Raw genomic sequence first — 22,642 nt, 5'->3', positions numbered from 1 at the left:
TTAGGACCAAAGGTGGGCAAAATGCTTACAATGGTTGTCCACCATAACAAATAAAGACAAATGGTAGCTACAAAAACAGTACTTCAGTCCATTGTCAGGATATGAACATGAGCTATAGGTTTAAATAGACGATGGATTAGGGGTAGAAGGCAAAAGATGTACAGTTAAACAGCCCCAGTCACAGGTATACTCAGAGGTGGTCAGAAATGACCAGAGATGGCGTCAGAAGTGGTCTGACAGTCCATTATCTCATTTCAGGACTAATCAGGTAGATTGACACCCAGTAGTCTGGTCTCCTATCCTTTCCTTCAGGTTTCCAAGATGGTGCAAAGTGACCACAAGAGAGTCCAGTGCCATCTTTGCAAGGTGGTGAATGAGAAGGAATTGGGTCTATTGGTGGATGAAGGTGAAGTCCCACTCCCAGGTGATAGGTGTGCCTGAATTCCTAGAGGTAGGGGCAGGACTTGGACCTGCCAGTCCTGTGCCCTGAACTCATGACTCTCCAGCTCCCTGTGACCATGATCCTGTTTAGATCCCAACCAGCTCACTGCCATTTTACACCATGTCTTGAGTCTCCTGACTCTTTTCAGGTCACTATAACGTCTCTCTTCAGCTCTCCATTAGAACTGATTAGGTTTGTTGAGATTGTTTTTCTGCTCTTTCTTTACTACCTTTGTGGCTCAGTTTGCTAACAGTATTAAGTGTATTTGAGGCCACAGGTTTTTGGGGACATGTGTCTGCCTTGCAGACTTGCTGGCTTTCTAATAAAGATCCCCAATTCAACCTCTCAAAATGTGGTTTCTCTGCATCTGTGATTGAATTCCCATAAAACAATACAAAGTTTTTCTCTTGCTTTTAATTAATTCAGGGGTAAACATGTAGTCAGCATTTTCAGAAAGAAAAAAAAATCTTTTAAGCACCTCCAACAGCCTATGTTCCCTATTAGCTTGCCAGAACATAGAGACTGATGTTGTTGGATGGTAAATCATCCCAAAAGCCAAATTTTAAAATATAGAATATTGGAATCTTTATTATATAGTTAACAGGCTGCAGGCTGCCAGTTGTTACAAAGGCCTACAGCATATGAATACATATAACACAGCTAGGAAACATGCTAAAGAAGAAAGAAAACAAAAACAATACCAACAGCTAATTCAGCTCCAATGGAGAAATGAATTGGGATGCCATGATGACTGGAGATGAGCCAGGAGACATGAAACAGGACACGATGACAGAGACACATGTGGCATGTCCCCCCCCCCCCTGCTGGTCAGGGCCTAAATAGGTCAGTGCAGGGGGCAGATCCTCAGGAAGTTCCCAGTCTCAGGCACTAGACTGACAGATTCAGTAACCTATCAGCCAAGTGCCTGCCCCTGCCACCAGGGGTCCGGGCATGCCCATTACCTGGAAGGCAGGTAATGGGGGAGGGGGGATTCTTCCCCTCAGCATGAAGACAAGATGCCAGATCCTGCAATACATCATGTGGCCAATATGGCGCTGGCCAGACCTGACCTCCTTACTTAAGTGTTTCACTTTGGAAAGTCTGAGACTACAATAGAGATAACAAAATCAGAGAAGGGAGGAAAAGTGGGGACAGAAGGAAAGAAAGATGAAGTCTAGAGTAAGTTGCATTTATTTGACTGATACAAAGTTTGGGGTGAGACTTGAAGTGGGATCCTGGGAACTGGCCTATCTTAAGATGATCTTTGCCCAAGAGATGTGCTGGAAGAGAAACATCATCTCAAACAGGTACCTTTAATGTAGACCAGACTTTTTTTTTTAAGAAAGGGTCTTAACTCTGTATCCCAGGCTGGCTTCAAACCATAATTCTTTTGTCCCTACCCTACTTCCTAAATTCTGGGATTACAAGTGTATGTTATTACAATAGAAAGTTAGAGGTTTTACTATATGTGAATTATCTGAGAAATGGTTGTCTTGCCCAAGATTCTATCCAAAATGTAGGTAAGAGTGATTGTGGAAATGGGACATGCTGTTGTAAAGTAGCTCCATCGCAAGAAACAGAAGCTACATTTTGAGAAGTCAACTCTGGAGTCTTTATTAGAAAGCTGGCATCTGCAAGCAGTCTTCTGTCACAAATGCTAGTATGTCCTCTTCCATTTGGGGCTTTAGAGTATCCATTATAGGCCCTCAGCATGTATCTCTAGACCCCAGATGTATCAGGGTACCTGAACTCCACCTTGCCCTTCACAAAGAGAACTCTCCTTGGGGCTCCTGCCAGTTTTTCCAAGGTCGATCCACATTCTTGCTCTCTGTCCAGATCCAAACTTGGCCCTTTCTACCTGCTATCTACAGTGGCCAGCTGCACATATGGAGTACCTTCTGCCTCTAGTCCTGTGACTAGAGTCCCATATAAGGATGCCCCTAAATAAGGACAAGTACCATTTCTCCCTCTACCACGAGGGAGGTGGCCTTTTCAGCCCTACTGACAGCATACCTCTTTGCTGTACATCACTGTGTCTGTGTGATCTTCTGGGATGGGTGCTTTAAACAAATACCTGCAGCCCCTCAAATACACTTAGAAAACTGAGCCATGAAGCCGGGTACTGGTGGCTCACATCTGTAATCCTAGCTACCCAGAAGGCTGAGATCCAAGGATCACAGTTCAAACCCAACCTGGCAGGAAACTCCATGAGACTCTTGTCTCCAATTAACCACCAGAAAACTGGAAGGTGCTGTGGCTCAAGTGGTAAAGCATTCACCTTGAGCTGAAGAGCTGAGGGACAGCACCCAGGCCCTGAGTTCAAGCCCCACAACCCTCCAAAAAAAGAAAAGAAAAATGAGCCATGAGAGCAGAAGAGGACAGAGCAGAAAAACAATACCAATAAACTAGATCAACTCCAATGGAGAGCTGAGTGGGACACCATGGGGACTGGAGAAGAGACAGGAGACAGGAGACAGGCCACATGGTGTAATGGCACCTGAGCTGGTCTGGACCTAAACAGTGTCAGAATCAGGGATCAGGGTCGCAGGAAACTCGAGAGTCTCCTAAGTTCAAGGCACAGGACTGACAGGTCCAGTAACCTATCATCCAAGTCTCCACCCCTGCCTCTAGGAATTTAGGCATGCCCATCACCTGGGTGGTGGGACTTCACCTTCCTCTACCATGAAGACAAGATGGCACCAGTCAAACCCAATTCCCTATCCACCATATGGCAAAGATGGTGCCAGCTAGACCTGGCCTCCCCATTTCAATGCAAAGCCTGCTGCATATCCAAAATTAAATCACTTCAGGGATCATTGCAGATTCCAGGTGCTGAACTATGGGGAAATGATTTGGCAGTCTGAAAACAGTACAAGAGTCTTTGAATGAAAATGGTAAGAGGCCGCTGTTTTACACTAGATGCCTCAACGGGGCTCCAAAAGACTAAACCAAAAATCTAAATGAAGTGACCTATGCACAAACTAAACTATCTGACCTTCCAAGCTATCAGGAGGGAGAGACAGTCAAATATCCCAAACCAACTAGTTTAATCGACCTCTACCTTAATCCTTAAACAAAGTAGCTAGAAGAAAATTGATGTTGGCCAATCCATATTTTTCTATTTTTGGTTCTGTTTCTCTGCTCCCACTCTACAAATAACTTTGAAATGACCACTCTACTACTTTCTTCAGTCTTTTTGTCTACAAAACCATCCTCCAATGCTTGACTCATTGAAATAACCACTGGTTATAAAATGCTGTGTTTCCATATGGTAAAATAAAAAAGAAAACCAATTAATTATTGACATTTTGTCCTTTGACAAAATTAACAACTGATTGTCAACTTCTATTTCTTTCTCAATATAAAGACTTCATTTGGGATTTAGGACACCACATAAAGCTCTCTAGAAGCTCTAGTAAAGTACATGTTTCGGAAAGAGATTTATGAAACAAGAAACAAGGGTGGGAAGAGAAAGAGGAAGACAAATACTCCTACTTTTGTAAGAACCACCACGAGCCGGGCGCTGGTGGCTCACGCCTGTAATCCTAGCTACTCAGGAGGCTGAGATCTGAGGATCGCGGTTCAAAGCCAGCCCGGGCAGGAGAGACCGTGAGACTCCTATCTCAAATAAACCACCAGAAAACCGGAAGTGGCGCTGTAGCTCAAGTGGTAGAGCGCTCGCCTTGAGCTGAAGAGCTGAAGGACAGCGCCCAGGCCCAGAGTTCAAGCCCCACGACCGACAAAAAAAAAAAAAAAAAAAAAAAAAGAACCACCACGATTTTCTACTGAAAATTTAGGACAGTCTGGAAGATGGGGAAAACAGCTGAATAATCAGTTCCAGCTAGCTTAGCTAAAGAACTGAAGATAACCCTGACCTCAGCATTACCAAATCTTCTTCAGAGGAGATGAAGTGGGAGGATAACACAAAACCTGAAAGGTTTGCATTCCCAGCTGCCCAACCCTCCAGGTTCTAGAGCTTCTTAAAGGCTCCCTTTGTAACCACAGATTCTTATCCAGTGTTCCCAGCATGTTGCTTCTCATTTCTCATACTAATTACTAAGTGAATTTGTTCAGCTCTTTTTTTCCTTGTAGAGCCTTCTTTGTATCTGGTACTTGCAACACACTCTCTATGGACTTTATATTCAAGAATTTCTGTGGCTATGCAGACAATAAATAATACATCTGTTAAGGAGTTAGGTGATGGTAAATGTTATACTAACAAACAAATGGCCAAGGCGGGGAAATGGAGATTACTGAGGCTAGAATTTAAATAGGGGGTCAGAGGAAAATCTTTATTGTAAAGATGATGGACAGAGGGGTTACAGTTACATAAGGCAATGAGTACATTACTTGTTGAGCATTGTTATCCCTTCCCTTCCTTGTTGTTGTCCCACTATCTACTTTCCTCCCCCACCTCTCCTACTCCTCCTCACCCCCCTCCAATCCCTCCACTCCCCCACCCCAAGTTGTAAAGTTCATTTCCAATATAGTGTCCTGTGAGTATCCTTGTTGCAATGGGTCATCCTGTGTCCTTGTTTCAGCGTTTTGTTATTCCCCTTCCCCTCCCCAGATTAGACATATGTATATACAAGGTGCAGGGTACCAAAATCAAGTACAGTGACAACAGGAGATAGGCCATAAGAGAAAGAACATACAAAGGAAACAACAACAACAAATAAATAAAATCACATGGTGAGAAGGTACCATCTTTTGAAATTTAACATTTTTGTGTTTTATTGGGGAGGGATCAAACTTAGCACTTGCCTGAAGTAGGATGGAATCAGGGAAAATGAGGCCTGGGAAACAGGAGCCAGGAATTCAGAAATAAATATTGTCATAGTGGATAGCTTGATTAAAAGCACACTAGCACTACTTTCTTTGCTTTAAGCTTTACATGTTCTCACTAGGCTGCAATGTACAATTTTGAAAAAAAGCAGCTCTCTAATCTTACAGAAAGACACTCATCAAAGGGCAGGGGGAGATTGATAAAACAACTCCTTTGATTAAACACGTGTGTTCAAGGAAGGGGAAAAAAATCATCTTAAGTATGGATATATGGCTTAAAAAGAGTATATGAGCCGGGCGCCGGTGGCTCACACCTGTAATCCTAGCTACTCAGGAGGCTGAGATCTGAGGATCACAGTTCAAAGCCAGCCTGGGCAGGAAAGACCGTGAGACTCTTATCTCCAATAAACCACTAGAAAACCGGAAGTGGTGCTGTGGCTCAAGTGGTAGAGCCCTCGCCTTGAGCTGAAGAGCTGAGGGACAGCACCCAGGCCCAGAGTTCAAGCCCCAAGACCGACCAAAAAAAAAAGGAGTATCTGATAAAAACCAAAGGCTATATACAGCAATGGAAATCATTCATTATGTGTAATGCTTCTTCTTGACAGACTGCGGCCCATCTTAGATTATTGATAATTTTGTATGCCCATAATGATGCTATAAATATCCAAAGGTCCTGGGGAGAAGATCAGTTCCCCAGCCATAAAAGGAAAGTAGACATCTATGTCACAATAATCCAAAGTTAATGACCAGACTTGATATTTCTGGGCCCAGTTGAAGTCGAAACAATATAACAGCAAGAATGATCTAATGTACCAGGTGTTTAGAACAGGAAAGCACTTATATTAAGGTATATTTAAGTCAAATCCTCAACCCATCTCTCATTGCCTCTTCTCAGCTGTGTCCACAATCATTCCCAGTGTATACTGTCTTTTACTTTGCTTTGCTAATATACTCTCTTGGTATTTAGCCAGATATTTCCCATGTTTTTTAGAATGACATTACAAAGTCTGTTTCCAAGGGCCAGATAGGAGCTTCCTCCCTTTTGGAGATCTCTGGAGTCTCACTAGTTCCTACAATACCCTGACTGAGTCCTGGATGACATGCCTGTACCAACACAAGGCACAAGGATTTTAAAAGTCATATAGATGTACCTGAGGAAAGCATTCCAGACAAAGACAGTACAGTCTTGAGGAAGGAGTTTCTTGGCATAGTAAGGAGATAAGAAGGAATTGGAGTGGCTGGAGTGAGAGTACGGAAGTGAGGTTAGACAGGGAAGATGGACCTTATAGGCTCATTGTGGTAGACACTCTGACTTTCACTCTGAATGAGGCAGGAAGACATTCAAAGACCAAGGTGATAGGACCACACACACACATACACACACACACACACACACACACACACACACACACACACACACACACACACACACACACACACACACACACACACACACACACACACACACACACACACACACACACACACACACACACATGTTTGTTTTTTTTTTTGCCAGTCCTTGAGTTCAGGCTTGAACTCAGGGCCTGGGCACTGTCCTAGAGCTTCTTTGCTCAAGGCTAGCACTCTACCATTTGAGCCACAGCACCACTTCTGGCTTTTTCTATTTATGTGGTACTAAGGAATTGAACCCATGGCTTCATGAATGCTAGGAAGCACTCTACCACTAAGCTACATTCCCAGCCCCCTAACTTATATTTTAATAGAACTCCAGCTACTGGTCAAGAAAGGTGACAGAAGTAAAATGTTGAAGCTTGCCTATCAACTAGGAGGCTCTTGAAACCACCTGGCCAGAGATGATGGAAGCAGGGCCCATCAAAGTGATAGCAGAGAGGTGAGTATGAGTGAAGTAATCAGATTCCAATGAAAAAAACCTTAGTGCTATTCCAAGAGGCACTCAGTGTTATATGCTTTTAGTTGGCACTGGGAAAACAGAGACAAATAACGAACAAAGTTAAACAATAAGGAGAAGGAAGAGGAGGTAGGAAAGAAACACAGGTTCCAATGGGCAGGAGAGGTTGTGTCAGTGTGTGGGGGAGAGTTGAGCAAAAGGTTGAAGGAGTGGAGCACTGGTGGCTCATGCCTGTAATCCTAGCTACTCAGGAAGCTGAGACCTAAGGACTGCAGTTCAAAACCAGCCTAGGCAAGAAAGTCCCTCAGACTTTCCAATAAACCCGTGAGAAATAGCCGGAAGTGCTCCTTTGGCTCACGTGGTAGAGCACTAGCCTTGAGCAAAAAAAGCTAAGGGTCAGCACCCAGACCCTAAGTTCAAGCCAGGACCACCATCACCACCAAGAACAACAAAAACAAAAGGGTAAAGAAGATGAATATGATCTGCACAGTCTATTTGAACGTATGAAAATAGAACAAGAAAACCCCTTCAAATTGTTTTAGAAGGGAGAGTGGAATGAGAGATATAGAGGAGATAAGGATGATGGGGATACATTGTATACATGTGTGGAAATTTCATAATTACCTCCCCTATCCAAAATTAAACGTGTCCTTATGGTAACAAATTAGCAAAATTTTAAAAACTCAAATTCAACAATAAACTGTCTTTTTCAGGAGTATTTTTTAATTGTCTTTTTTGTGATAGTATGGGCGCTTAAACTCAGGACTTGGTCACTGTCCCTTAGCTTTTTCTTTTTCTTTTCTCTGAGGCAAGAACTTGAATTTAGTATCTGACACTTTCACTCATTGATTATTGCTCTACCACCTGAGCCATGTCTCCAACCTCCTTCTTTCACTCAAGACTGGCACTCTACCACTTGAGCCACAGCTCCACTTTTGTCTAGGATTATAGGTATGAGTCATTGGTGCCCAGATTTCAAGAGATTATTTATTTAGAATTTTGTGCCAGTTCTGGGGCTTGAACTCAGGGCCTGTCCTTGAGTTTGAAAAAGTAAAAAATAAAAAAGCTGTCCTTGAGTATTTTCGTTCAAGGCTAATGTTCTACCACTTAAGCTACAACTCTACTTCCAGCTTTTTGGGGGTTAATCAGACATAGGAATCTCATGGGCTTTCCTGCCCAGGCTGATTTTAAAGATCCTCGGATCTTAGACTTCTGAGCTGCTAGAATTACAAGCATAAGCCACCAGTACCCAGCTTTCAGGAATATTTTAAATCAGAAAAATCTATACATACTTCTTAAGTTCAAAAACTTTGCAGTGTACTGATTCTAAAAATTAGAAGAGGTTTGAAACCATTTAAAGCTCAGATGAAATTCTGTGAAAGCACAAATTTATGAATTTTACTGAGTGGCTCAAGGAGAAAATTCCCTAGAATGGAAAAAACAGGGATTTGACTTTTTAAAAAAATACACTAAAGGAGATAGCAATAGAAAAGACCTGAAAATACACTGAGATGTCACAACTTGCCAGAATATCATTTGTCAGTTTGCATAAAGTTCCAGTAGCAGCACTCATTTTCCATTAAAGGAAGGGCAATCAGCAAAAATAAAAAGCATTTCAAAAAAGCAAAATCAACCATTAAATGTATATTACTTCTACAAAAGGTTAAGCACTGCATACCAGAGTTAGCTCCCCTCTTTGATTATAACGAGGGGGAAAGGCTATAAAAAGATGCTATGTATTCATGAAGAAAAATATAATATAAATCTAAGAATAGAAGCAGCAGCAGACACTTTTGAAATGTCATCAAACAGTGCCAATGAATATTATTTCTGCCAGAGAACAGCATGAGAGAATGTTTTATTCACGAATATCTGAGGAAATAAAATTATATTTAAATGAAATGTGTCAGCAACATCAAAAATTTTAAGTGAAAAATAGAAAAAGGAACAAAAGTATTTCACTATTATATTCTCATAAGCTTTTACTTAGACATCAAAAGCTTGATTGTTGATATTAAGATGAAACAACATAAGTTCCAAAGATTTAGTAATTTATTGATATTTTTCAGTTGCCTGTCACCAACTAGCCCTGATTACTAGTGATGTGATATCCTCATAGCATCTCTTGATCCTTACTTTTCTCCTGAATAAAACAAGGGAAGGGAGCAGAAGGCGGTGACAGAGACAGAAAATGATAGAGAGTTTGTGATAGATTACATATTGTTATTTTTTTCTTTTTAAATTAAGGCCAAATACTAACAATGTTAGCTGCTTCAGGCAGGCTCCTTTAGGAACAAATGCCAACATTACTGATAAATGTTTTGGTTAAAACTTTTTTTTTTGGGGGGGGGTCCAGTTGTGGGTCCTGAACTCTGGGCCTGGGCGCTGTCCCTCAGCTCTTCAGCTCAAGTCTAGCGCTCTACCACTTGAGCCACAGAGCCACTTCTGGCTTTTTTCTTTTTGTTTATGTGGTGCTGAGGAATTGAACCCAGGGCCTCAGGCATGCAAGGCAAGCACTCTACCACTGAGCCACCTTCCCAGCCCCTGGTTAAAACTTTTTAAAATGTAATTTTATTGTTCTTAGCAAGGTGTAGTACAGAGAGGTCACCATTTCAAAAGTCAGGTAATGAGTACATTTCTTTTTTTTTGGACAATGTCATCCCTTCCTTTGCTTTCCCCCAGTTTCCCCTTCCCTTGGTTGAAACTTTTTTGAGAAACTTAATGAAGAACCAATCAAGGCCAACCTGGCTCAGTTTTTTAGGCCCCTACAGTAAACTTGGCTGGTTGTAGTATGTGTGTGTGTGTGTGTGTGTGTGTGTGTGTGTGTGTGTGTGTGTGTGTGTGTGTGTGTGTGTGTGTGTGTGTGTGTATGTCTGTGTGTCTGTGTGTCTGTGTGTCTGTGTCGTCTGTGTTGGTCCCTGAACTCAACACCTGGATGCTGTCCCTGAGCTTTTATGCTTAAGGCTACCATTTGAGCTACAGTTCCACTTCTGGCGTTTTTAGTGATTAAGTGGAGCTAAGAGTTTCACAGACTTTTCTGCCCAGGCTGGCTTTGATTTGTGATCCTCAGATCTCATCCTTCTGAAGTAGCTAGGATTATAGGCGAGAACCACAGGCACCTGGCTGGTTATTCTTTTGAGCTAAGCATGCCCAGAAATATTCATGACTGCCACCTTTCTGTTTTGAACATATACTCCATGGCCTTGAACTAAACATGTCAAGAAATACGTCTATCATTTTTTTCCTTGATGACTAGGACATTAAACTGAACATGCTCAGAAATATAAAACTTAGAGTAGCCATGCTTAGAATTCTGCCTGCCCAGCAGTAATGTACACCTATAATCCCAACTACTTGGGAGACAGAAACAGGAAGATCACAGTTTGAGGCCAGCATGGGCAAAAAAAAATAATAATAATAATAAATTACTGATCCTCCATCTCAATAAATAAGCCAGGAGTAGAAGCTCATATATGTAATACTAGTTCGACAGGAAGCATAGTTAGGAGAATCTCAGTCCAAGCACTACCTAGGCAAAAAGTCAAGACCTTAAGTGAAAAGTAACTAAAATAAACATGGCTGAAAACAGACTGAAGTGGTAGAGCACTTGCCTAACAAGAGAAAGATCCTGATCTCAAACTGTGCAACCACCAAATGAACATCTGCAAAAACAAATGTCCCTGCCTTTACAAGTATTTTCCTATATAAATATGAATAAGGCTTCCCTAACAAAATCCCCATGCTGTCTTTCCTGAGGAGAGTATTACCTTGTATGTAACTCTAGTGACCTCCTTACTTGAAGCAGGTAGTAAGTCTCTCCACCCTTTTATCTCCTGGTTGTGTTTTGGTGTTCTGTTCACCGGGATGCAAGCTCATAACATTTAGCTATACCACCACCCTCATCTTCTCCTCATCAAATTTCTCTACCCAGCCTTTGATATATCCACTGTGTCTGGGATTGAGGGTAACTGTATTTTTTTTTTTTTTTTTTTTGGTGGCTTGAACTCAGGGCCTGGGCACTGTCACTAAGCTCCTTTTCCTCAAGGATAAAGCTCTACCACTTAAGCCATGCCTCTATGTCCAGCTTTTGGGTGGTAAATTGGAGATAAGAGTCTCATGTATTATCCTGACTGATCTAGCTTTGAACTGTGATCCTCAGATCTCAGCCTCCTGAGTAGCTAGGATTAGAGGCATAAGTCATGGTACCTGGTTCCCCTTAACTGGTTCAAGGCCCACATGAAGGCTTCCGGTCAAATTAATGTGAGAGAAAGTGGTATAAATGCAAGAGAGTTGTACTTCTGTGCAGAAATCTTAAGAACTAAGATACAACTTGCCACACACTCCTGTCCCTATGAGGGTGATTATAGAAAAACTTTTCTCGATTGCATCACTGTAATCCTTAGAGAAAGACAGCACGATAACTTCCTGCCAGTCCTCAATGGATGTGTAACATGAGGGAACAATATGAAGTGGTTGTTTCAAGCCAGTAATATTTTGAGTGTTGCACTATAGTGTAAGGTTACACTATAGTAACCTTGCTGATCATGACTGACAGTCTTCAAATTCTCTAAATGTCTAGATTTCATGAGACAGCACTATTTCAAATGCCACTCTTAGAAGGTAAGAATTTTCTTAATTCTAATTTCTAGGGGAAATGACCATTTCAAAGTGCTACATTTGACCTCTCCTAATAAGTAGACACTGACAGGTCATGGAACACAGAAGCCTAAACAAGAGTAACCATTCTGGTCAAGCTGAAACTCAGAAACTGTCTCCCTCTCTCTAATACCAGTCTTTGGCCTATAATTTTAAAACACTAATGGACTCTCGAAACATAATTTCTTCTGGAATAACTACATGAGAGGCTGGTGAATAATTTTTCTTAAAATTGATGCACATGGGAACACTGCTATAGTAATTTTTTTTTTTTTTTTTTTTGCCGGTTGTGGGGCTTGAACTCTGGGCCTGACCATTGTCCCTCAGCTCTTCAGCGCAAGGCTAGCACTCTACCACTTGAGCTACAGTACCACTTCCGGTTTTCAGGTGGTTTATTGGAGATAAGAGTTTCACGGACTTTTCTGTCCAGGCTGGCTTTGAACCTCGGTCCTCAGATCTCAGTCTCCTGAGTAGCTAGGATTACAGATGTGAGACACCGGTGCCTGGCTGCTATAGTAATTTTGTGTGTCATATTTACTTTTGAACTCTCAAGAAGCCTAATGAGAAACTTGATATTAAATTAATAGAATTTTTTTCTGTCTAAAATGCAGCTGTTCAAAAAGCTTCCAAATCTATTTAAGCCTTAAGAAACCCTCTAAGATTGAGTAAAATAAGGAGCTAATGATTTCTAAGTATTAATTTATTTGAAATTTAAATCTCAAGGGCAAGTGAATTTGATTTCAAACATAATTACTTTGGACTATATTTGTGCGGGGTTTTAATATTTACACTTTAATTTTTGCTAGGAATATGATTATGGAGGAGATGGTTTCTGTGCTGACTGCATCTTATTACTGAAGTATTTAATGGTGCCAGCAAGTCTCATTATGAGACCTCTGAAATGTGGGACTGGACAATGGAACTGAATACAATTGTTATGGAAAATAGACCAGAGATGAATTTTCAGATTTGGAGTTTAATTAATTTACTGGGTTTGGGCAGTTATGAAACCTAGTATGTCATATGTCCTGTCCTACCAGCTTCTCTCCTGTGCTGTGTTTGATCCCAGAAGATGGTTGGGATGGTTTTGAGAATACATAAAGCCTAAGTCAGCTGGGTAAAACGGCTTCTCTTAAGTTTTTTCTCTTAGGTATTTGGCACAGCAACAAAGACTGAATGACACACAAGTATATACATCTTAAATAATTTTCCCAGATATTTTGATTTTTTTGCATTTCTGGAATGGTGGTTTCTTACCTTTCCCTCATTCATTCTCTCTCCTCATTAAATCCTGGAGTCGTTGCTAAGTTAAAAAAAAAAACAGTATTGTTTCTAATTCTAAACAGAATGATAAGATAACTAAGAAAGACATACACTTGATTCAGTTGATAATAAAAAGGGAGAAATATGAACCTGTAAATGGAAAGGGAATATAAACCAGTCTTTGGGAGATAGGTGGGTTCTAATAGGCAGAAGACAGCATGGTGTGTTAAGCAGAAAAGAAGGTACTTTGTAAGCAATAAGAAATATATAACAGTAGTACTCACTAGACACTATGCTGAAAATGAACTATACAAATTGTGTGTAGGAATGGGAGGGGAAAACTGGGAGAGTGCAAGGGAAGGGGTGATACTGTCCAAAAAGAAAAGTACTCTTAGCTGAGCTCTGGTGGCTCACATCTGTAATCCTACTACTCAAGAGGCTGAGATCTGAGGATTGAGGTTCAAAGCCACCCAGGCACAGCCCAAGTCTGTGAGATTCTTTTTTTTTTTTTTTGGCGATCGTGGGGCCTGAACTCTGTCTGGGCTGTCCCTTGGCTCTTTAGCTCAATGCTAACACTCTACTACGTGAGCCACAGCACCACTTCCAGCTTTTTCTCTTTCTCTGGTGCTGAGGAATCAAACCTAGGGCCTCATGCATGCAAGGCAAGCACTCTACCACTGAGCCACTTTCCCAGCCCCTGGTGAGATTCTTATCTCCCATTAACCACAGTGGCACTGTGGCTCAAAATAGTAGAACACTAGCCTTGAGCAAAAAGAGTTCAGGCACAGATCCAGAGTTAAATACCCATGACCTACCCAGAAAGAAAGAAAGAAAGCAAGACAGGAAGGAAGGAAGGAAGGAAGGAAGGAAGGAAGGAAGGAAGGAAGGAAGGAAGGAAGGAAGGAAGGAAGGAAGGAAGGAAGGAAGGAAGGAAGGGAGAGAGAAAGAGAGAAAAGAAAAGTACTTTTTTAGCCAGGCACTGGTGGCTTATGCCTGTAATCCTAACTACTCAAGAGGCTGAGATTGGAGGATCACGGTTCAAAGCCAGCCCAGGCAGGAACATCTATGAGATTCTTTCCAATTAACCATCAGAAAACTGGAAGTGGCACTGTGACTTAAGTGGTAGGGTGCTAGCCTTGAGCTGAAGAGCTGAGGGACAGCACCTAGGCCCAGAGTTCAAGCCCCATGACCAACAACAAAAAAAAATGTTAACTGTACAATTCACTCTGAATTAGTGGAGTAATTGTACAATTCACTGTGAATTAGGACCAAGCAACTGGAGAAGAACAACATTAACCAAAGGGATACAGCTGATGTAGTAGACTGAGGAAGATGTATTGCTTGGAACCTTCTTCAGTAGAAAGCACTTAGTTCCAAAGATGTTGACCTTCAGCTCCAACTATTTTTTTTAGGTTCTCAAGAAAAATTTAATGAAGGAAAGGTGTTATGTTTTGTTGTTTTTTTTTTCTGAAGATAAAACAAACCTTTAACATAGAAAATGGAAAAATAAGATAGAAACAATGCAGATATTCCCAAAATTCCATCTAAGTTTCTTGTTTTTGTTTTTTGGGGGGGTCCAGTCATGGGGCCTGAACTCTGGGCCTGGGCACTGTCCCTCAGCTCTTCAGCTCCAGGCTAGCACTCTACCACTTGAGCCACAGCACCACTTCTGGGTTTTTTCTTTTTGCTTATGTGGTGCTGAGGAATCGAACCCAGGGCCTCATGCATGCAAGGCAAGCGCTCTACCACTGAGCCACCTTCCCAGACCCCCATCTAAGTTTCTTTAAACATATATACTCTCTTAAAACAAAACAAAACAAAACAAAAACTTGTTTTTTCTTTTTTTTCTGGGAGAGGTAGAGAGAAGGGTGACATTGTCCTAAAAGAAATGTACTCTTTATCTGACATTCAACTAGAACCTCTTTTGTATATCACTTTTATTACAACATTCAATTTTTTTATTTTATTGTAAAGATGCTGTAAAGATGAGTTACAGTTACATAAGTAAGATAATGAGTACATTACTTGTCGAGCATTGTTACCCCTTCCCTTGTTGTTCTCCCATTATCCCTTCCCTCCCCACCTCTTTTTTTTTTTTTTCCAGTGGTGGGGCTTGAACTCAGGTCCTACTTGCTGTCCCTAAGCTTTTTTTTTTTTTTTGGTTGGTTGTGAGGCTTGAACTCTGAGCTTGGGTGCAGTCCCTGTGCTCTTCAGCTCAAGGCAAGTGCTCTACACTGGACCCACAGTGCCATTTCTGGTTTTCTAGAGGTTTACAGGAGATAAGAGTCTCACAGAGTTTCCTGCCTCAGCTGGCTTTGAACCACGTTCCTCAGATCTCAGCCTCCTGAGTAGCTAGGATTATAGGCGTGAGCCACCTGTGCCCTGCATTGTCCCTAAGCTTTTTTGCTCAAAGCTAGTGGTCTACTACTTTGAACCAAAAGCCACTTCTGGTTTTCAAATGGGTAATTGGAGATAAGAGTCTCACAGCCTTTCCTACTCAGGCTGCCTTTGAACTACGATCCTCAGATCTCAGCTTCCTGAGTAGCTAGGATTACAAGCTTGAGTCACCAGCACCTGGCCAGTTTCAACATCTGTGGTACCCACCATAGCAACATGAAGCTGAAGGTATGATTTTCCCAATCATTTTCCACCAATGACTAATCATGGCAGCATTAGGAGGACCATTTTTCCCTAGTGCAGGATTTTCTAGTAGGCAGTCTTTGCTCCAGAGTTCCCCATTGGCTCAGACTTTACTAGATCTGCATCAGAATCTGAGGTATTTCCAGCTCAATCCTGTTTACTCTTTTACATTTTACTGGTTTAAGATCAACATCCAGGTGTAAAAGCTTTCCCTACACTTCCACCCTAAATAAATAAAACCTACAGAATGCAAATTGAAAAGCCAGATGCATCAATGAATCTCAATCTCATTGAACTACAATAGCTCTTTGCACATCATGGGCCTTTGATAAATATTAAAAGATGATTATTTCTTGGAAATACGTGAAAATTATACATCATAAAAATCATGCACGGAAAAATTAAATTGACTAGGAGACTGAGGCAGGAAGATTGTGAATTAAAGACCAGCCTGGGTTACATAAGAAAAACTTGTCTCAAAAAAAAATTAAGTTGAGCCAGGCGCTGGTGGTTCAAGCCTGTAATCCTAGCTACTCAGGAGGCTGAGATCTGAGGATCACAGTTCAAAGCCAGCCTGGGCAGGAAAGTCCATGAGACTCTTATCTCCAGTAAACCACTAGAAAATCAGAAGCGGTGCTGTGGCTCAAGAGGTAGAGTACTGGCCTTGAGATGAAGAGCTGAGGGACAGCACCCAGGCCCAGAGTTCAAGCCCTACCACCAAAAAAAATAAAATAAAATAAATAAAAAAAAATTGATAACACTTAGTTGATAACACTAAGTTAATTACATTGTGAAAGGAAGTATTTTAAAAAAGTTAAATTACTTCAGGAATTACAAAATTAAGAACTGTGACAACGACTTATGCCTTGAGAAAAACACCAAGGTCACAGCAGGTTTGATGAGTGGTTTTACATACTGAAATATTTTTTTCTCATATAACTGGAGATTAAATAGAGAATAAAGTTGCTATTCGAACATTTCTTTATTTAGAGGCATGATTTATTTTTTAAAAAGAACATTTTCATCTCACAACTGAAAGTAATAATGGCATCAATGGAAGGGGCAGACCATTCTCTGAGACAAGTGCTGCAGCTGGAAGTTAGTAAGTATGAAAGTCAGAATGTAGATAAAAGAAATGTCCTTCAGATGCCAAAGATCCTTGAAACTTCCTCTGAATAGGTTTTATACTTTGTTTTCATGAGAGGCTTGTGAGAAAATGGACACTCGTGTCATGGCAGGACTGAAATACATAAAGAATGGTCTCACAAAATATACCACAGTAGTATTTAGATAGATTAATCACCCTTCCTGTTTTGTTTGATGAGGGAAATTACTGTGCAATGTCAGAGGTATAGTGTGTGTATAAATGTGTGTGTGTGTGTGTGTGTGTGTGTGTGTGTGTGTGTGTGTGTGTGTGTGTGTGTGTGTGTTAGGCTGGGAGAGACTGGTTAGTTTTGGTCATTGGGTTTCAGTTTTCAGAGTAATTTTGGAATTAAAATTATATGCTAAAGTGGTTTCAGTGAATAAGGAAATACTTAGGTAAAAGTCTGCTCATTTCATTTACATTTTTAATTGGTGCTGAAAACAGTATTTTCCTTTTGAAATAAATCTTTTTTGAAATAAATCTTAGGGCTGGGAAGGTGGCTCAGTGGTAGAGCGCTTGCCTTGCATGCATGAGGCCCTGGGTTCGATTCCTCAGCACTACATAAGCAAAAAGAAAAAAGCCGGAAGTGGCGCTGTGGCTCAAGTGGTAGAGTGCTTGCCTTGAGATGAAGAGCTGAGGGACAGCGCCCAGGCCCAGAGTTCAGGCCCCATGACCGGACCCAAAAAAAAAAAAGAAAGAAAGAAAGAAATCTTAGTAGAGGTTAAAATGTTTCAATTATATAATTCAAATGATTGCTTCTCATTAATAAACATACCATAGTCGTCTTCTAGCATGACTTTTTTTCCCTCCAGTGTTATAGATTGAACCCAGGTACTCCTGTACACTAGGCTAGTGCTCTTGCCACTTAGCTATTTCCCCAGCCTCTACCTTCTCATCTTTCCCAAATTATTTTCTTGCTTCTTCTACAAATTCTTAACTTTCAGATTTTTTTTTTTTGGGGGGGGGGGTCTGGTCATGGGGCCTGAACTCTGGGCCTGGGCGCTGTCCCTCAGCTCTTCAGCTCAAGGCTAGCTAGCGCTTTACCACTTGAGCCACAGCGTCACTTCTGGCTCTTTTTTTTTGCTAATGTGATGCTGAGGAATCGAACCTAGGGCCTCATGCATGCAAGGCAAGCGCTCTACCACTGAGCCACCTTCCCAGCCCCTAACTTTCATATTATTTTTCTCATATCTTGTATATCTTTTACACAACTCCCATCGGAGAATGTTGCCTCATATTTTGTTGGGAATGTATAAGCCACAAGAAGTTGTTCATCTTTTGATTCTCAAATTTGTGATTCTACTTATACCTCTACATTTTCCTCTTGTTTCCTTCAGTTTCAAAGGATAACATGTCCCTCTTTCCATTTACTCCTACTTAGCTAAATTAATTCCCTTTCTTTCCACATCATCTTTCCTTTTTTTTTTTGGTTTCAAAAAACAATGTTTTTGCTTAGCAATCCTAGGATGTAGGGAAATTTCAAGTGTCTACTTAGTTAAAATTCCCTACCCTCCCTTCTCTCCCTCTTTTCTTCTTCCCTCTTCTCTTGGGGGGGGGTACTAGGGTTTGAATGCAGAGCCTCACACTTACTACACAAGTGCTCTACCACTTACGGTCCTTTTATAGTTGGTTATTTTCTAGACGGGGCTTTGATTTATGCTTGGGCCAGGTGGGCTTGTGATCCTTTTATTTGTGCTTCCCAGTGTTACTAGAATGATAGGTATGAGTCACTGTATCCAGCCATTGTGCTTCCCTTTAGCTTGGAACACAGGGACACACTGTATTGTACATGGCCATTGGTTGAAATAGAATTTCATGAACTTTTTCTTTTTTTACTCAGAGCTCCATCTCCCAAGTAGCTAGCATTACAGGCATGAGTTCCCTCTCCCACCATTTGGTTACAATTTTAACATATATGTTTATATGTCTGTTAATCTACAAGACTGGAACTCCTTGAGGATAAGCATTGTCATTCATTTTATGATCTCAAACTTGGCAGTCAAAAGGCATTCAATACATTTAAAAAAATTAATGAACATATAATTCACTCTGGAGAATTAAGGATTTGATATATTGCCCTCTTAAAAGTCTGTACATTTCAAAAAAGATTTTGCTGAGTACAAAGAAACAGATTGCAAATAGTAGCATTTCAAGCATCAGATGTGATTAAGTGTGAATGTCTTGCTGGCTATTCAAACTATTCAAGCAGACAATCGCATTCTTTGCTCGTCTATTTATATATATATAAACTGGGGGTTGGTGGAAAGAATGTAGCTCTTCTTTGTGCATTAGTTATTATCTTTTCACTGACTCTATTGTTAATTTCTTCAGCTACCACTAAAAATATAAGACATCTCTTTACTATATTTGATTATGAGGGAAGTTGTCACCTCCTACATTATTCATAGCTTGTCAAAAAGAAAAAAAACACAAAGAACTTCAGTAGTGCTGGAAAACTGTTTGCACCTAAACAACAAATAGGTGTTTTAAGAATAAAAAGGACAAATTATTTTTCAATCATTAAATAAATATAGTCTGGTAGTTATTACTATTTACCCATGTACTTTGATTAGGACTTAGTCATCCATATCACTCTATAATTACTCCCTTTGCTCTCAATGGTGTCTAATATTTTAGTTTATTCTTTATTATTCTTCTACTTCCAAGCATCCAGGCTGAGCTAATGTAAAAACAGTCTTCTATAGGAATGGCTGAGTTAAACCTAACAACAGTAGATGATATCCATAGATGAGCTCACACACAAAAAGAAAATCTCCAAATACCAAAGTGATAAGTACGCGTGCTCTGAATCAACTTTGGGATAGTATTACTGGATCCTGAAAGAGTGAATGACTTGTATTTTAATACCTTGCAACAGAAGTTGAAGTCTTGGATCGAAAGGAGTTGGAAGTAAAATGTTGCATAAAATCAGAACTCTCAGTGGGGCACCAGTGGCTCATGCCTGGAATCCTAGCTACTTAGGAGAGCTAGCCTGGACAAACAAGTACATGGGATTCTTTTTTTCTTTTCTTTTTCTTTTTTGTTTTCTTTTTGTCAGTAGTGGGGCTTCAAGTCAGGGCCTAGGCACTGTCTCTTGAGCTTTCTGCTCAAGGCTAGCACTCTACCACTTTTTTTTTTTTGTGGGGGGGGAGGGGGGGTCCGGTCGTGGGGCCTGAACTCTGGGCCTGGGCGCTGTCCCTCAGCTCTTCAGCTCAAGGCTAGCACTCTACCACTTGAGTCACAGCACCACTTCTGGCTTTTTTCTTTTTGCTTATGTGGTGCTGAGGAATCGAACCCAGGGCCTCATGCATGCAAGGCAAGCACTCTACCACTGAGCCACCTTCCCAGCCCCCATTCTTCCACTTTGAGACACAGTGCCGCTCTAGTTTTCTGGTGGTTAACTGTAGATAAGAGTCTCAATGGACTCTGCTGCCCAGGCTGGCTTTGAAACATGATCCTCAGATCTCAGTCTCCCAAGTAGCTAGGATAACAGGTGTGAGCCACTAGTGTCCAGCTAACATGAGAGTCATCTCCAATTGACCATCAAAAAGTTAGAAGTGGAGCTTTGGGCTTAAGTGACAGAGTGCTAGCCAGAGTGCCTAGGCCCTGAGTTCAAGCTCCAGGACTGGCACACCACACACACATACACACATCAAAACTCTCTAAGGACTGAATTCCTAGACTCAGTATTTGCATAGGGTAGAAATCCTAATTACAGGGGCTGGGAAGGTGGCTTAGTGGTAGAGCGCTTGCCTTGCATGCATGAGGCCCTGGGTTCCATTCCTCAGCACCACATAAGCCTTGAGCTGAAGAGCTGAGGGACAGCACCCAGGCCCAGAGTTCAGGCCCCACGACCAGACCCCAAAAGAGAAAAGAAAAGAAATCCTAATTACAGTAGCCAAAAAATGAGCCTAATAATGATTACTGGGGCTATTGACATAAATGCAAACAAATTTAATAAAAACTTGCTTTGGGTCACATTTGATTTCTATACAACCTTCTGAAGTCCATCTCAGAATACAAAAATCTACAAAATGATCCACCATGAGTAAATATAACAAATGTTAAGAATTATAGAGATTACAGAAAGCATGTCTAAATATGATTACTGTTATAATACAAAGCACATCAGAAACAGATGCACAAAGGATTCAAGAATAAGAAGTAGATTTGAAAGGGGCTGGGAAGGTGGCTCAGTGGTAGAGTGCTTAACTTGCATGCATGAGACCCTGGGTTCGATTCCTCAGCGCCACATAAGCAGAAAAAGCCAGAAGTGGTGCTGTGGCTCAAGAGGTAGAGAGCTGAAGAGCTGAAGAGCTGAGGGACAATGCCCAGGCCCAGAGTTCAGGCCCCACAGCCAAAAAAAAATAAAGAAGTAGATCTGAAAACATTACCAGAATAAAATGCAAAGACTGCAAAATATATAAAAAAATAAAGATTAGAATGAGAAGCCACAGTGTATGTCTACTAAGAACTGTACAAGCAGAAAAGGAATACAAAGATTGTGAAAAGAGCTGGGCCCTGGTGACTCACGCCTGTAATCCTAGCTACTCAGGAGGCTGAGATCTGAGGATCGCGGTTCAAAGCCAGCTCAGGCAGGAAAGTTGTGAAACTGTTATCTCCAATAAACAACCTGAAAACTGGAAGTGGTGCTGTAGCTCAAGTGGTAGAGAGCTAGCCTTGAGCTGAAGAGCTTTGGGACAGCACTTAGGCCCAGAGTTCAAGCGTCACGACCAAAAAAAAAAAAAAATTATGAAAAGATAGCTGAAAGTTTTATATAATTAATAAATATCTTTGATGCAAAAAATACAAGGCTGGGGGGGCTGGGAAGATGGCTCAGTGGTAGAGTGCTTGCCTTGCATGCATGAGGCCCAGGGTTTGATTCCTCAGCACCACATAAGAAAAAAGAAAAAATCTGGAAGTGGCGCTGTGGCTCAAGTGGTAGCCCACTAGTCCTGAGTTGAAGAGCTGATGGACAGCACCCAGGCCCAGAGTTCAGGCCCCATGACCCGACCCCCCCCCCCCAAAAAAATGCAAGGCTGGGTACCAGTGGCATGCTTGCAATTCTAGCTACTCAAGAGGCAGAAGTCAGAGAGGGCAGCAAAGTTCGTGAGTCCAAAAAAAAGCTGGAAGTGAGGCTGTGGCTCAAATGGTAGAGCACTATCCTTGAGCAAAAAAGGTCAGGGAGTTTTTTGTTTGTTTGTTTTTTGGGCCAGTTCTGGGGCTTGAACTCAGGGCCTGGACACTGTCCCTGAGCTTCTTTTGCTCAAGGCTAGCACTCTATCCCTTGAGCCACAGTGCCACCTCTGGCCTTTTCTGTCTTCATGCATGCTAGGAAGCACTCTACCACTAAGCCACATTCCCCCCCCCCCCCCCCCGCTTTTTTTTTTTTCCCAAAGGTGTAGCCCAGGCTGATCTTGAACTAGTGATCGTTCTGCCTCATCCTTGCTGATTACTGGTGTGCACCACCATGGCCAGCTCAGGGACCTTTGAACTTGAGTTCAAGCACCAGGACTGGCACATGTGTGTGCGTGTGCACATACATACATATACATATATAAACATATGCATACATAGACATATATCACATATATCACATACATACATACATGCACATATATTTGTATATATACACATACATGTGTATGTATATATATACACATATGTACATATATATATATACATATATACATATGCATATAGCATATATACATATCTATGTATATCATACATGAACACAGAGCCAGAGCACTTACCTTTAGTTGTTTTGTTCAAGGCTAGTGTTAGATCACTTGAACCATATCTGCATTTATGGTTTTTGTGTTTTGTCCAGTCTATT

At 41.3% G+C, this 22,642-nt stretch overlaps 1 long non-coding RNA gene across 2 annotated transcripts in view; it reads right to left on the bottom strand.

Moving 5' to 3' along the window:
* LOC138829283 (uncharacterized) overlaps window positions 1-22,642 on the bottom strand; it is a 100,198-nt gene that overhangs the window by 72,115 nt on the left and 5,441 nt on the right. The window contains exon 3 of one of the 2 annotated variants that reach the window (XR_011372524.1): window positions 13,014-13,059. The exons of the other annotated variant lie outside the window; for it this stretch is intronic. This is a non-coding gene — a long non-coding RNA (uncharacterized lncRNA). Of the gene's footprint in view, window positions 1-13,013; window positions 13,060-22,642 lie in introns of those variants that run through there. 2 annotated transcript variants of the gene reach the window in all.

Source organism: Dipodomys merriami, unplaced genomic scaffold (assembly GCF_024711535.1).
Source record: "Dipodomys merriami isolate MVZ:Mamm:240054 unplaced genomic scaffold, mDipMer1.0.p SCAF_17, whole genome shotgun sequence".
Classification (NCBI taxonomy): domain Eukaryota; kingdom Metazoa; phylum Chordata; class Mammalia; order Rodentia; family Heteromyidae; genus Dipodomys; species Dipodomys merriami.
The sequence above is the reverse complement of the archived record's forward strand: the minus strand, read 5'-3'. Positions and strand labels throughout refer to the sequence as shown.